Genomic DNA, 14,356 nt, shown 5'->3' on the forward strand with positions numbered 1-14,356 from the left:
TGAAATGGAAATTGGAAATTCCCCTTTAAATTAGTAAGATCATTCAAATAAATAGGTTCAGTTCAACTCCAGGCCATGACCGCTCCATGACTCCTGAGTGTTCTTGGTTTAGCATTCCAGGAACTAGCCATTCCCAGGCCACATCGACCTGGAGGGGTGGCTCCCCTCCTTGTTCAATGTGATGTTGTTAAAAAACACATACCAAGCCTCAGGAAGATGGGAACGTGACTGGGCCAGATGTGTACTGACCAAAGGGCTCATGCACCAGAAACTTTCTGGCTCCAAGCCTTCTTTGTTTAGAACAGTATAAGAGACCTGCGTCCTGTAAGCCCGGTGAGCTTCACCTGTGGGGAGGATGCTTCGCCCGGGAAAATTCTTTACACAATTCAAGTTGTGCAGGCTGTAACGGGGCTCCCAGCCATTGATTGACTTTGAAGGTTCCCTTGAATTGGTGATGTATTCTCTTCCTTTACCAATTATCTTGATTGGTATTATCATTATATGCTTCCTATGCAAATCTAAGCTATCTGTGCCTTGCCTTTTCTAAATCAATTTCTATTTTATATTTTTCTGGTGTGTTGAAGAGTGTCATTTATAGGAGTGGATCCGAACCTCATTAAATCATACTAATACAGACTCACATCCATTTTTGGAAGTATTTACACATGATTGAGAAGTCATGACTGAAACTTTTGAGCTCTTGAAATGAGTGATTAGCTCATAAGCCATAAGAAAATCAAGGTGTCAAGTGGGTGTTTAATAAATCTGAGGCCAGGGTGTTTAACCCACCTCATTCAAAGCCAAGTTTCTCCAGGTCTGAAAACAGTTCAAACCATATTTCTGGGTAGAGAATAGTGAAAGGCTCCATACATCAGGCCCAGTGACCTAGCACCATTACCTTAATGTTAGAACAGAACCTAATAGGAGAGCTATATGGAGAAACTATTTAATTATTTAAAGCATTGTGATAGTAATGGAACATAAAGATTCCCCTGTATTGGCTTGGTTTTCAAATTGATTGTGTTAAAACCCAGAGCTTGTTAATCCCACCTGTGGGATGGACTTGTTGATGTGAAAAGAGAATCCTGAACTGGGAGGAGCTGGTGACTGAGATCTGGAGAGACAAGAGAGAGGCAGAAGAACTTTTTGGAAGCAGCACCCACGTGGAGGCAGAGAGAGAGACTAAGAGAATTGCTGGTGGCCGCTTTGAATTGCCCTGGACTTTTGAGACCTGCCCCCTGAGCTGCCAAGGACTGAGGAGACATGGCTGTTTTGCTGGTACTTTGTCTGTCTGTTTTGATGTTGTTTTGCCATATTTGTCCACTGGTGAAAGACAGTCCTTTTGTTGAAGAAGTCCTGGAACCTGGCTGTTGACTAAGAGCTCCTGAGACTGTCCTGCAGACATTGAATACTGTCCACTGGTGAAGGACAGTGCTGTTGTTGCAGGGGTCTGGGAAGCTTTCTGTTGGTTCAGAAGCCCTGAAGAAGGATTTTCTTGTTGTATGTTTACAGAAATCCTGGGGGAGGGTTTTGCTAATGTTTTCAGGGGTTCTAGGACTGTTCTGCAGACAGAGGATGAATTAATGAAGAGACTGGCAATGTATCTTGTGGCCTTGCTAAGCCTTATCTCCCCAGGAACTAAGATTGCTGAGAACTTGCCTCTTGTCAAGATGAAGAAAAGACCTCCATTTGGGTATTAAGTGCTGTGCTTAAACTTGATGTAACTCTGGGGTAGATTCAATTGTGATCCAGGGGTGGGGAACTTTTGACCTTTTTGTGTTCTGTGATTGAACAAATGAAGGTACTTTACTTATGTTTGGAAACTAATCTCCATTTGAGAAGAGGGGCTTAGTGGTGGACTAAATGAAGGTACAGCCTAGGGGTGGAGTAATATTTAGAACAGGGACTTTGTAGTTGATTGAATGATTGGAAGGTCCTGGGGTGGGGTAGTACTTGGAGATTATTTAATCACCCTTAGTAAATGCTGTATTTTCAATGATGTCATGTTTTGTTCTTCTCTGTTCTTGGTTTGTCACTGAATAAAATGGAGAGCCCCTATGCTGGTATTCTGAACCTTGGGAAGTTGCCTTTCCGTGGCATTACATTACAAGCACCAAAGAGAAAGAAACAACATCAATATTTGATACATTTGCACCAAATTGTAAAGCATCAAATATGTTAAGGAGAAATCGAATGAAGTTCACTGAACAGTAGGCAGTAAAACACTGAGTTGTGGATTGAAGCACATTTCAAAGAGACCAACCTAATGTAACAAAAAGATAAATTAAGACACCAAAGACCTGAACAGAATTTTAGAGGGCTAGCTGTGATCAGTTCCTGACAGTTACTGAATCAAAATGAGAGGTAATAGCACGTTTCTCAGATATTCATGGAGCTTTAAAAAAAAAATGACCATGGCTTTTAAAAAACTTTACAAACACATGCAGAAATATTTAGCGTATCACAAAACACATCACTTCAAAGCACTAATATTTAACATGTCTTTACTGACCACAGCATAATAAAAAAAATAAATAAAGGACCTTGGAGAAAAGGATTCAAGCTTAAATGGCGGATAAGTAATTTAATAATAATAGCCAGAATTTATATAGTACTATGTGCCAAGTTTTGTGCTAACCCTTCAATTATTGTCACACTTGACCCTCACAACAGCCCTGAGAGGTATGTGTTATTATTATCTCCAATCTACAGATGAGGAAACTGAGGCAAACAGAAGTTAAGTGACTTTCCCAGGGTCATACGGCTAAGTATATGAGGCTGGGTTTGAACTAAGGTTTTCATGACTCTATCTGTGGCACTCTCTCTGACTGCACTGTCTAGAAAAAAATCTGAGAATCAGCAGATTGTTTCATCCCCCAAAATGACAACATCCCCATACTTTGTCAATCCATCTAACACAATTATTTGGACATGTTCATCTATAAAAGAGTCAATGAAGATAATGAATTCAACCAATTAATTCAGTATGAAGCTAAAACAAAACAACCACAGAGAGAAACCTGGAAAACCTTGCATGATCTGACCTTTGGTAAAGTGAGCAGAGCCAAGAAAATAATTTTAAAGACAAACAAGTTTGGATGACTCAAGGACTCTAATGAATATAGTGACCAAACATGACTCCAGATAAGCAATGGATTACTCAAATTACCTATCTCCTGAGAGAAGGGGGATGGACTAAAGGTGCAAAATGAGACATGGCAAATGTATGTATTTGTTTTGACTATTCTTTATTTTCATAAGATTTGTGGAAATTTTCTCCATTTGGAGAAATTTGAGGAAAGGGAATCTAGCCATAGGAGAAAGAAGGAAGGAAGGAAGGAAAGAAGGAAGGAAGGAAGGAAGGAAGGAAGGAAGGAAGGAAGGAAGGAAGGAAGGAAGGAAGGAAGGAAGGAAGAAGAGAGAGAAAGAAAAACAGGAAGAGAGAAAGAAAGAGAGAGAAAGAAAGAGAGAAAGAAAGAAAGGAAGGAAGAAAGAAAGAAAGAGGGAAGGAGGGAAGGAAGGAAAGAAGGAAGAAAGAAAAAGTTCATTGATGTGTATTTAACATAGAAAAATAGCGATCTGAGAAGGTACTGTAATTGTACTTTTAAATGTTTTTAAGGTTTAAAATGTGTTTTTGAAGAGCACCAAATTTGGAATCAGAAGATCCCAATTCTGCCACTTAGTGACTGAATGGCTTTAGTATGAACCTTAAGAGGGATAGGGAAAGTCTTCTTGTATAAGGTAGGACTTTAGCTGAGACTTATCAGGAAGCTAAGAAAGCCAGGTGACACAAATACCACCACATACCAGGAATACCGGAAAAAAAAAAATTGGCTCTAAGTCTAAGATAAAAAACCAATAGGTTCCACAGTGATGATGTAGTGGGAAGATAATTGTGGTGGGGTATAGAATAGAGTTCCCAATCCTTTAGATCTCCCTCTAAAATGCCTCCTGAAAATCTGCAGGTACTCACTGAGTTAGGTACATTTCAGCCAAATTGGCAGTGACCAAGGGCAGAGATGAAAAGCTAGTGGTGTGAATAGGGAAGATGCCTCCAATTATTACATCCCTCATCCTTTCAAACCTCAGGTTTTCCCAATTAGGGCTGAGGCCACGTGGCTCTGTAGGAATGCAAACAAACAGAGATTCCAGAAGAAAAGAAATCAGTGAACTGAGAAACATTGTCAGTCCCTTTCCTGTGAGCTCTGTAGGCAGGATGAATTGGAAGAGGACAATTGTCAGCACCTCTTTCAACACCTGTGTGCCAAAACTAAGGCGAGGCTGTCAGGAATCTATCTCCATCCTCAGGGACCTTTTTTCATCCCAGCTGTAACACATGGGTTCAGGGATACTGGGGGGCTCAGGAAGAGACATATTAGGGAATATCAACTGCAAGGTGAAAGGCTGTGTGAGGCAGGGTCCCAGGGGTCCGATTAGCACATTCACTGGCCTAGTACAGAGCCTCAGAGGGTCAGGAAAGAAGGGCCCAGGAGAGAGATGGAGCCACACCTCTTCATGGGCAGCCCCTCTTTCACCCCTCACACTCAGGTTAGCCCCCTTCTAAAGCCCCAGAAGAAGAGAATCAGCCCCCAAGTAAGCAGTGATGGTTTTAGTTGAGAGTAGGTTTGGCTTGGGGTGAGATGCACGTGGTGGGCAGGATGGAGCAAATGGTCCCCAGCTGGTGAAGTTCTGACCTCAGCTAGTGAAGCCCCGCCCCCAGCTGGTGAAGCCGCCCTCAGCTGGTACAGACAGGCAGGGCCACAGAATCGAGAGCAGGAGGGAGGCCTTCAGTGTGAAAGCTCACTGGGTTCTTCTCCCTCTCCATCCCTCTGCAGGGTTTCTGCTTGGTGCTTGGAGCTCAGTGCCTTTTCTAGGGCTTGAAGTATGGCTTACTCTCCCTGCCTCGTTCTAGCCAGAGCCTTACTTTCCCACTGTCTCTTAAGGAGAAGGTCTGGGAGAGTCCTGTGGAGGTAGTGGCAGATCCAGAGTGAGCCTGGGATTCTGCACAGTGAAAATCAGCATGGTACCTACAGGCCATCTCTCAGCCCTCTTGGCTGGCTGGGGATGCCTGCTGTAATCACTCACTCAGGGGCTCCCATATGGAACTGCTGCTTCTTTTTTTTAAATTTTTCAAATGCTTTATTAACTTCTGATCTATATCACTAATTTCTGGCAGATTTTGAGTTACACATTTTCTCCCCATTTTTTCCCCTACCCACCACCCCAAAATAGCAGTCCCACAGGATATCCCCTCCTCCAATCTGCTCTCTCCCATATTTTCTCCCATACCCCTTTCGACTTTTCCAGTGGATCTCTATGCCCCAGTGCCTGTATATCTTATTTCTAAATTACATGTAAGATAGTATTAATAATACTATACATATATATATATATACATATATATTTGAGTATTTGATTTTAAAACTTTGAATTCCAGATTCATTCCCTTCCTCCCTTGTCACCCACCCTTACTGGGAAGATAAGCAGTTCAGTATACGTTGTACATGTGTGGCTAATGCAAAACAATAACATAGTAGATATATTGTAAAAGACTGACTATATTTCCCTCCCTCCTATCCCACCTCCCACTTGTTCTATTCTCTACTTTGATCCTGTCCCTTTTCAAAAGTGGGTGCTTCCAACTTCCCTCCCCCCCAGCCTGCCCTCCCTTCCATCATTCCCCCTCTCATCCCCTTCCCCCCACTCTCCTGGAGGATAAGATACCCTCTTTAGTGTGTATTTCATTCTCTCCTCAAGCCAAATTCAATGGGAATAAGGTTGACCCATTCCCTTTTGCCTTCCTATTCTTCCCCTCCATTGTAACCATTTTCCCTTGCCTCTTCTATATGAGACAGTTTACCCCATTCTGTCTCTCCCCATCTCCTCTCATTATATTCCTCTCTCACCTCTTTATTTCCCCTTTTAAGTATCATACCTTCCTGTTAAATTGGTCCTGTGCCCTCTCTCTATGTATACCTGTAAACATATATACACACATCACATATGTATTCATATGCCCATATACCCTCATATATATATATATGTATATATATATGTATATATATATATATTTCTATTCCTTTCAACTACTGAGAAAAGTTTCATGAGTTACAATTATTGTTTTTCCATGTAGGAATGTTAATAGTTCAACTTTGATAAGTTCCTTATGATTTCTTTTCCCTGTTTACCTTCTCATGCTTCTCTTGCTTCTTGTATCTGAATGTCAAATTTTCCATTCAACTCTGGTTTTTTCAGCAAGAATGCTTGGAGCTGCTGCTTCTTGGCAGTGGAAGTGGACAGTGGAGGGGAATGACTGTGCCCCTTGTACTCTGAGGAGAATCCCTAGAGCTGCCTGGGGGGAGAGGGGGGCAGAGAGAGAGAACGTGTGTGTGCAGAGCTCTGGAGTGAGGGATGGGGAGAAGACAGTCCCCAGATGTGTAGAATTGAGCCCCATGTGGCACCATTGAGTGCCACCCATATGGAATCTCATTCATTAGAGGTAGGATTTGACTTTAGGGATCCCCACATTTCCTGTTCCCCACCTTGTACCCGGTTACACAGCTGCACCTGGCAAAATGTTCTATTTTAGGGGAAATGTAAAGTGGGTGTCATGGCCCCAGGAACTATAAGAATTCAGTGGGAAAGCTGATGGCCCCCACAAGTCAAAAGGAATGAAAGATTATGGGGATTGGGAGGCCAATTTCTTGCCCAAATCCCCCTGCTTTTGCTACCATGGCAGTTTTCCATCTCTAAATCTATGAAATTTGACTTGCTTTGTCTGGACCATTGGGCAACAGCTTTGGATGATGAGCCCGGAGGCTGAGTAAATCAACCAAATCACTTGGTGAGGAATGAAGAATGAAAAATTCAATCCATTCTATTTAATTGTAATGTACAAAAATTATATTTGTATATATAATAAATAGTCTATCTAACAAAAAAAGAAAAGGAAATTTATTGCTTTATATTTTGAATCCTCTCATACATTCTGCTGTATACATGCCAATGCTTTTTTTTTCTTATTTTGTATTTAAGTTTACAAAGTTTCTTTTTCTTACTGTATATTTAAGTTTAAAATAAATCAATAAAAATAGTATTGGAGAGAGAGAGGGAGAGAGAGAGAGAGATTCATTACCAAGTAACTGGATACATATGAAAACTCCAATTGGTGGATGTGGTTTCATCCCATCCTTGCCCCTTCCTTTCACTCCCCTCACTGGCCCTGATCTTCTAGGTGAGTGCAAAGCCTGGGAGAATAGGTGCCCTGGGTTAGCCCACTTGGGCTGGCTGGATCCCTGGGCTCTCAATCTGGGAGATCCAATCATTAGCCAAAGTCTGGGGACACAGAAGCCTCACAGGTAACAACTGACTTGGAACTGGACCTAGAACCCTGAGGCCAGGGAGTGTCCTGGGCTGGAGCCTGAGTATAGAGGTGGCATAGAAAATGACACTCCCTCTCCCCTAATAATGATCATTAATAATGATTATAACCATGGCAGCTGCTATTGCCCCTTTCCTCTGACTCCTTAAGGCTAGCATAGCCCCTTCCTGGCAACAGCCAGGTAAGGTGGAACACAAAATTTCTTATTCCCATTTTACAGACTGTGAAACAGAAGCAGTGAGTGGGTATGGTGCCTGAGAGTCACAATATCATTGACCTTAAGAAGGAAGCCCAGAGAGGTGGAGAGAAGGTTACCCAAAGCCACACAGAAGAGATTCTTTACCATTTTGGGTCTTTGGCAAATTGCTAAGCCTAAGGACTCCTTCCCAACATAAGGTTTTTAAATGTACGAAATAAAACATATGAGATTACAAAGGAAATCAATTGTGTTGAAATAAATTATCAAAATAAAATCTTTAAGTTCACTCCCAGGCTAAGAAATTCTATTATAATGGATAGAGCCATTTCTGGACTTAGAATCCAGAAGACCAGCTTCAAGGACTCATCAACTGTGTTACCCTGGGCAGGTAACTTAAACCCCCTGTGTTTCCAATTTCCTCATCTGTACAAGATTGGTCTTGGCAGTTTTCCATCTCTAAATCTAGGATTCTACTCAGACCCCAAAACTAATACTCTAATGCTGCATTAGATTGCTTTCTTGATCGTCCTTAAGAATAATTGCTCATAGTTCAAACACTAACGGGTTCTTTATTTTTAATAGGAACTTTAAGAAAAAAAAGCAGTTTGTTAACAACCAAACAAAGTGAACAACCAAACCCCTAGCTCCTAGCCTGAGAAGCACCATACATCTGTACCCCAGAAGCAGAAATCCACTCTAAAAATTCAGGGCATAGGCAAGCACAATGGGAAAGAAGGAAACTGCAAAATCAAGGGCGATACAATCCTATTATAGAGAGCAAGAACAACCAAATTCAGAGGACAACATGGACTCTATACTCACAACTGAGACAATAGAAGGAAATATGAATTGGCCTCAAGCCCAAAAAGCATTGTTGGAGGAACTCAAGAAAGACTTTAAAAGCAACATTAGAGAGGCAGAAGATAAATTTAAATCTACATTGAACAAATTGGAAAAAAATTTCGCTGAAGAAAACAAATCCTTAAAAAGTAAAATTTGTGAACTGGGACCAGAGGTTCAAAATCTAACTGGAGAAAATACCTCCGAAAAAAAGGAGCTTCAAAAACTAACCAAGGAAAATAATTCACAAAAACTAGAATGAGTCAAATCAAAGCTAAGGACTCTATGATACACCAAGAGTCAATCAAACAAAACATGAAGATTAAAAAATTGAAAGAAAGTGTAAAATATCTCACTGGCAAAACAACTGACCTAGAGAACAGATCCAGGAGAGATAATTTAAGAATTATTGGTCTACTGGAAAGCCATGATGAAAAAAGCAGCCTTGGCAAGAGATTGTCAAAGAAAACTGTCCTGAAGTCCTGGAATCAGAAGATAAAATAGTTATCGAAAGAATTCACTATACTCCTGCTGAAAGAGATCCCAAATTGAAAACTCCAAGAAATATAGTAGCCAAATTCCAGAATTACAAGATTAAGGAGAAAATATTGCAAGCAGCCAAAAAGAAACAATTAAATATCATGGAACTACAGTCAGGATTGCACAGGACCTAGCAGCTTCTACATTAAAAGATCAGAGGGATTGGAATTTGATATTTCAGCAGAATTTTGTTTGTTATTATTTTTCTTATATTTTCATAACAGTTAACAATGAGCAATATAAGGAAATTTCATTTATCCTCAAGAATAATTATATTCTGGAGTTTCACATACACAGTGACTACATTATAATTGACTCAAAATTGCAGAAAATATTGACTATACAGCAGAGTCAATATGGCAGAGAGAAGGCAGATTAACCTGAGCTCTCCCCAATTCAGCTCCAAACAACTTTAAAATGCCAACTCGTAATGAATTTTGAAGCAGCAGAACCTACAAAAGAACAGGGTGAAATAATTTTCCAGCCCAAGACAACGAAGACAGTTAGTAGGAAGGATCTTCCACATGAAAGTGAGCATGAGGCACAGTCCAGCACGGAAATGCCCCAGCCAGTCACCATCAGACTTTGGGAGCAACTGAATTGGCAGCAGTGATTCCCAGAGTCCTTGATCCACAAAAATAAAGGGGTCAGATAACTGGTCAGAAGGTGATTACAGGAATCCCACAGGATTCTGTTGTATTGCCCATACTGAGATCTAAGTCACAGCCCTGGTTCACAGTTCCAGGTTGTGGAGAAGCACTATCACAACATAGTTTGCCACTGCAGGGGAGCAGAGACCATGGTCACAATTCAGTTGTGGAAAAGAATATCATTCACAGACCAGAGAACAGTCCAGGAGAGTAATAAACAAATCTCTTCTTAGATCATATGACCCTGAAACAACTGAAATCTTAAAGACTCACAAAGCTAGCTCTTAAAATAGCAACTCAAAAAAAAAAAACTGGAAGTGGGCAGCTAGGTGGCGCAGTGAATAGAACAGCAGCCCTGGAGTCAGGAGGACCTGAGTTCAAATCCGGCCTCAAACACTTAACACACACACACACACACACACACACACACACACACACACCCCAAAAAAAACTAGCTGTGTGACCTTGGGCAAGTCACAACTCCAATTGACCTCCAAAAAGAAAAACAAAAACAAAAACTGGAAGCTTTGGACAGTGTTCCCTCCATCCTGGAAGCAAGTGCAAATAACAACAATTAAAAAAAAACTAACCATAGATTGTTATTATGCTGACTTAGAAGATCCAAACACAAACTCAGAAAAAGACAACAAAGTCAAAACTGCTATATTCAAAATCTAAAAAGAAAAAATGTGAATTGTACTCAAGCCCAAAAAGAATTCCCAAAAGAGCTCAAAAAAGAATTTTAAAACACAAATAAGAGAGAGTAAAAAATGGGAGAGGAAATGAGAGTAATGAAAGAAAACCACAAAAAAGATTCAATGGCTTGGTGAAGAAGGCACAAAATACTGAAGAAAATAATTCCCTAAAAAATATGTCAAATGCTATTTTAAAAAATACAAAAATCCATTGAAGAGGAGGACTCCTTAAATACTCACTTAAGAAAATAATTCCTTAAAAATCTGAACTGGGATCTGAGCTCCAGCTCCAACGACCTCCAAAACCTGTAAAATATGCCTCTAAATAAATTTTAGAGCTACAGAACCCACAAAGTGACAGAGAGAAACAAATCTCCCACTAAAGACAGCCTGTGAGGCTGACAGGAAGGGTCTATCACACGAAACTGGGAGCCAAGCACAGTTCCATGTGATCATGTGGTCCCAGACCTGGGGTGGCCCAGACCCATAGAACAGACTGGCCAAAGCAGACTTCAGCAGAGTGAATCACCAAGAGCTGTGGTGGTTTCCAGACTTCTCAACCCATAAATACCAAAGAGAAAGTAAAAGGTCAGTGGGGAACTCTGTTGGAAAATGACAGAAGAGTCTGGTCTGGCCCCTGACCCTGGGGGGAGACATGGTGGAGGCATGGTGGCTGTAGCTACTGCCCCATGGCTACCTCTGGAGCTTCTGTCCTGCAGATCACATGGGGACAAAGTGACCATTCAGATGGTAATTGGTCTTGCTTTGACCTGCTTGGATCTGGGTCACACGGTCTTGGCTAGTGGTACTGGGGTGTGTGGCCAGTGTGCCAGAGCATGGGGTGTCTGTAGAGAGGGCATCCTCCTCATAGCTATGACAACATTTGCAAAAAAACCCCAGCAATTTGGGACAGAGCTCTCTCGACTCTGGAAGCAGAATCCTACCATGGCAAAGAGCTCAAAAGTCAAGTAATTGGCTGGCAAGATGAGCAAGCAGAGGAAGCACAATCAGACCATAGAATCCTTTTTGGGGACAAAAAAGATCAAGACATGGAACCAGAAGAAGTCAATGAAGTCAAAACTCCTGCATAAAATGCTTCCAAGAAAAATATGAATTGGTTACAGGCCATGGAGGAGCTCAAGAAGGATTTTGAAAATCAAGTAAGAGAAGTGGAGGAAAAACTGGGAAGAGAAATGAGAATGATTCAAGAAAATCATGAAAAGTGAGTCAACAACCTTACTGAAGAAAATAGCATCTTAAAAAATATACTAACTCAAATGGCAAAAGAGGTCCAAAATGCCAATGAGGAGAAGAATGCCTTAAAAAGCCAAATTGCTCAGATGGAAAAGGAATTTCAAAAACTCACTGAAGAGAATAATTCCTTCAAAATTAGATTGGAGCAAATGGAAGCTAATGACTTTATGAGAAATCAAGATACTATAAAACATATCCAAATGAATGAAAAAATAGAAAGCAATGTGAAATATCTCATTGAAAAAACCACTGACCTGGAAAATAGATCCAGGAGAGATAATTTGAAAATTATTGGACTACCTGAAAGCCATGATCAAAAGAAGAGCCTAAAAATCATCCTTCAAGAAATTCTCAAGGAAAATTGTCCCGATATTGTAGAACCAGAGGTCAAAATGGAAATTGAAAGAATTCACTGCTCACCTCTTGAAAAAGATCCCAAAAATAAAACTCCTAGTTCCCAGTTCAAGGAGAAAATATTACATGCTGTCAGGAAGAAGTAATTTGAGTATTGTGGAAACACAATCAGGATAACACAAGATCAAGCAGCTTCTACATTAAGGGGTGGGAGGGCTTGGAATATGGTATTCTGGGGGTCAAAGGAGCTAGAATTAAAACCAAGAATCACCTACCCAGAAAAACTGAGTATAATGCTTCAGGGGACAATATTGTCATTTTATGTAATAGAGGACTTTCAAATATTCTTGATGAAAAAAAACCAGAGTTGAACAGAAAATTTGACTTTCTTTTTGTTTGTTTGTTTTTGCTTTTTTTGGAGGGCAATTGGGGTTAAGTGACTTGCCCAAAGTCACATGGCTAGTAAGTGTGTCAAGTGTCTGAGGTCAGATTTGAACTCAGGTCTTCCTGACTCCAGGGCTTGTGCTCTATTCACTAGAAAATTAGACTTTCAAATACAAGAAGCAAGATAAGCATAGGAAGGTAAACAGGAAAAAGAAATCATAAGAAAATTATTAAAGTTGAACTATTTACATTCCTAAATGGAAAAATGATCATTGTAACTCATGAGACTTTCCTCAGTATGAGGATAGTTGAAAGGAATATATATGTATATACAGGAGGGTGTATGTGTGTATAAATACATATGTGAGTGTGTGTATATGTTGAATAGGAAAAGATGATATCTAAAAAATAAAATTAAGAGGTAAGAGAGGAATATAATAAGAGGAGAAAGGGAAAGATAGAATAGGGTAAATTATCTCATATAAAAGAGGTAAGAGAAAGCTGTTACAATGGAGGGAAAGAGCAGGAAGGTGAAAGGGAATGGGACAACCTTATTCTCATTGAATTTGGCTTAAGGATGAAATGACATACACACTAAATTGGGTATCTTACCCTACAGGAAAGTAGGGGGGAAGGGGATAAGAAGGGGGAGATGATAGAAGGGAGAGCAAATTGGGGGATAGGGTAGTTAGAAGCACACACTTTTGAAAAGGGACAGGGTCAGAGTAGAAAATAGAATAAGTGGGGGGAGGGATAGGATGGAGGGAAATATAGTTAGTCTTTCACAATATAACTACTATGGAAACATTTTGTGTAGCTACACATGTACAACCTGTATTGAATTGCTTGTCTTCCCAGTGGGGGTGGGTGAGGAAGGAAGAATGGAAAGAATCTGGAAATCGAAGTTTTAAAAACAAATGTTTAAAAAAAATGGGTTTTTTTACATGCAACTGGAAAATAAGATACACAGGCACTGGGGTATAGAAATCCATCTTTCCCTACTAGAAAGTTAGAGGAGGAATGGGGGAGGACATAAGAGAGAGCATATTGGGGGAAGGGGTATACAGTAGACTCGGTATTTGGGGGTGGGGTAGGGGAAAGATGGGGAAAAAATTTGTAACTCAAAATCTTGTGGAAATGAATGTTGAAAACTAAAAATAAATATAAAAATTACTTTCTTCATTGAGTTTTTGTATTTGTTTTTCCATTTGACTAATTCTACTTTTTAAAGATTTCATTTCTTCAGTGAATTTTTGTACATATTTTTTCTATTTGTCCAGTTCTGTTTTTTAAGGCATTCTTCTCTTTCTTGGGTTTTTATGCCCCTTTTACCATTTGTTCTATTTTGGTTTTGAAAGCTCATTTTTGAACATTTTTTGTGCCTTCTTTATAAAGTTGTTGACTTTTTTGTGATTTCTTGCATTATTCATTTCTTTTTTCAAAATTTCCTCTTTTTTATTATTTGATTTTTTCAAATTCTGTGTCAGTTCTTCCAGGAATTTCTTTTTGGAGCCTGTCACCAATTCATATTTTTCTTTGAGGCTTTGAATGAAGTAGTTTTGATTTTGCTGTCTTCTGAGCTTGTGTTTTGATTTTGCCTGTTACCATAGTAACTTTCAATGTTCAGGATCTTTTGGGGGGGGGGGTATTTGTTCATTTTTCTAGCCTACTTCTTAAGTTTTAATTTTATGTTAGAGTTGGGCTCTGCTCCCAGGGTAGAGGGGGCATTGTCCCAAGATTGATTGTAGGATAAGATACTCAATTCAGGTTTTTTGTGCAGCTGTTTTCAGAACTAGTTCTTGGGGTGGGAGGGGGGAAGTCTATAAGCTTTAAGTTCTTCTAAGGTGGAATGGGCTAAATACAGGTGTGATTACTATTCTCCTGTGATGTGTTCTGGTCTTTGAGCAACCACAAGCATTCTTTTCTACCTTGGAACTATGACCAGGGTTCCAATTCTCCTGGGGTCACAAGTTTTCATTTGCTAGTGATTTTCTTCACCCAAGGACTATGACCCAAGACTTAGAACTGGACCTGAATATGGGCAATGCAACAGAGCTTT

The 14,356-nt window shown here is 40.1% G+C and overlaps 1 protein-coding gene and 1 pseudogene across 1 annotated transcript in view; one reads left to right on the forward strand and one right to left on the reverse strand.

Annotated features, from left to right (window-relative positions):
- The window catches only part of LOC138173106 (zinc finger protein 850-like), a 784,878-nt pseudogene that overhangs the window by 635,964 nt on the left and 134,558 nt on the right, over window positions 1–14,356 (reverse strand).
- The window catches only part of LOC138173092 (zinc finger protein 420-like), a 436,800-nt gene that overhangs the window by 351,505 nt on the left and 70,939 nt on the right, over window positions 1–14,356 (forward strand). The window lies entirely within an intron of this gene.

Source organism: Petaurus breviceps, unplaced genomic scaffold (genome assembly GCF_028583685.1).
Source record: "Petaurus breviceps papuanus isolate PSGF00001 unplaced genomic scaffold, PetGlider_PUasm1.0 563, whole genome shotgun sequence".
NCBI lineage: Eukaryota > Metazoa > Chordata > Mammalia > Diprotodontia > Petauridae > Petaurus > Petaurus breviceps.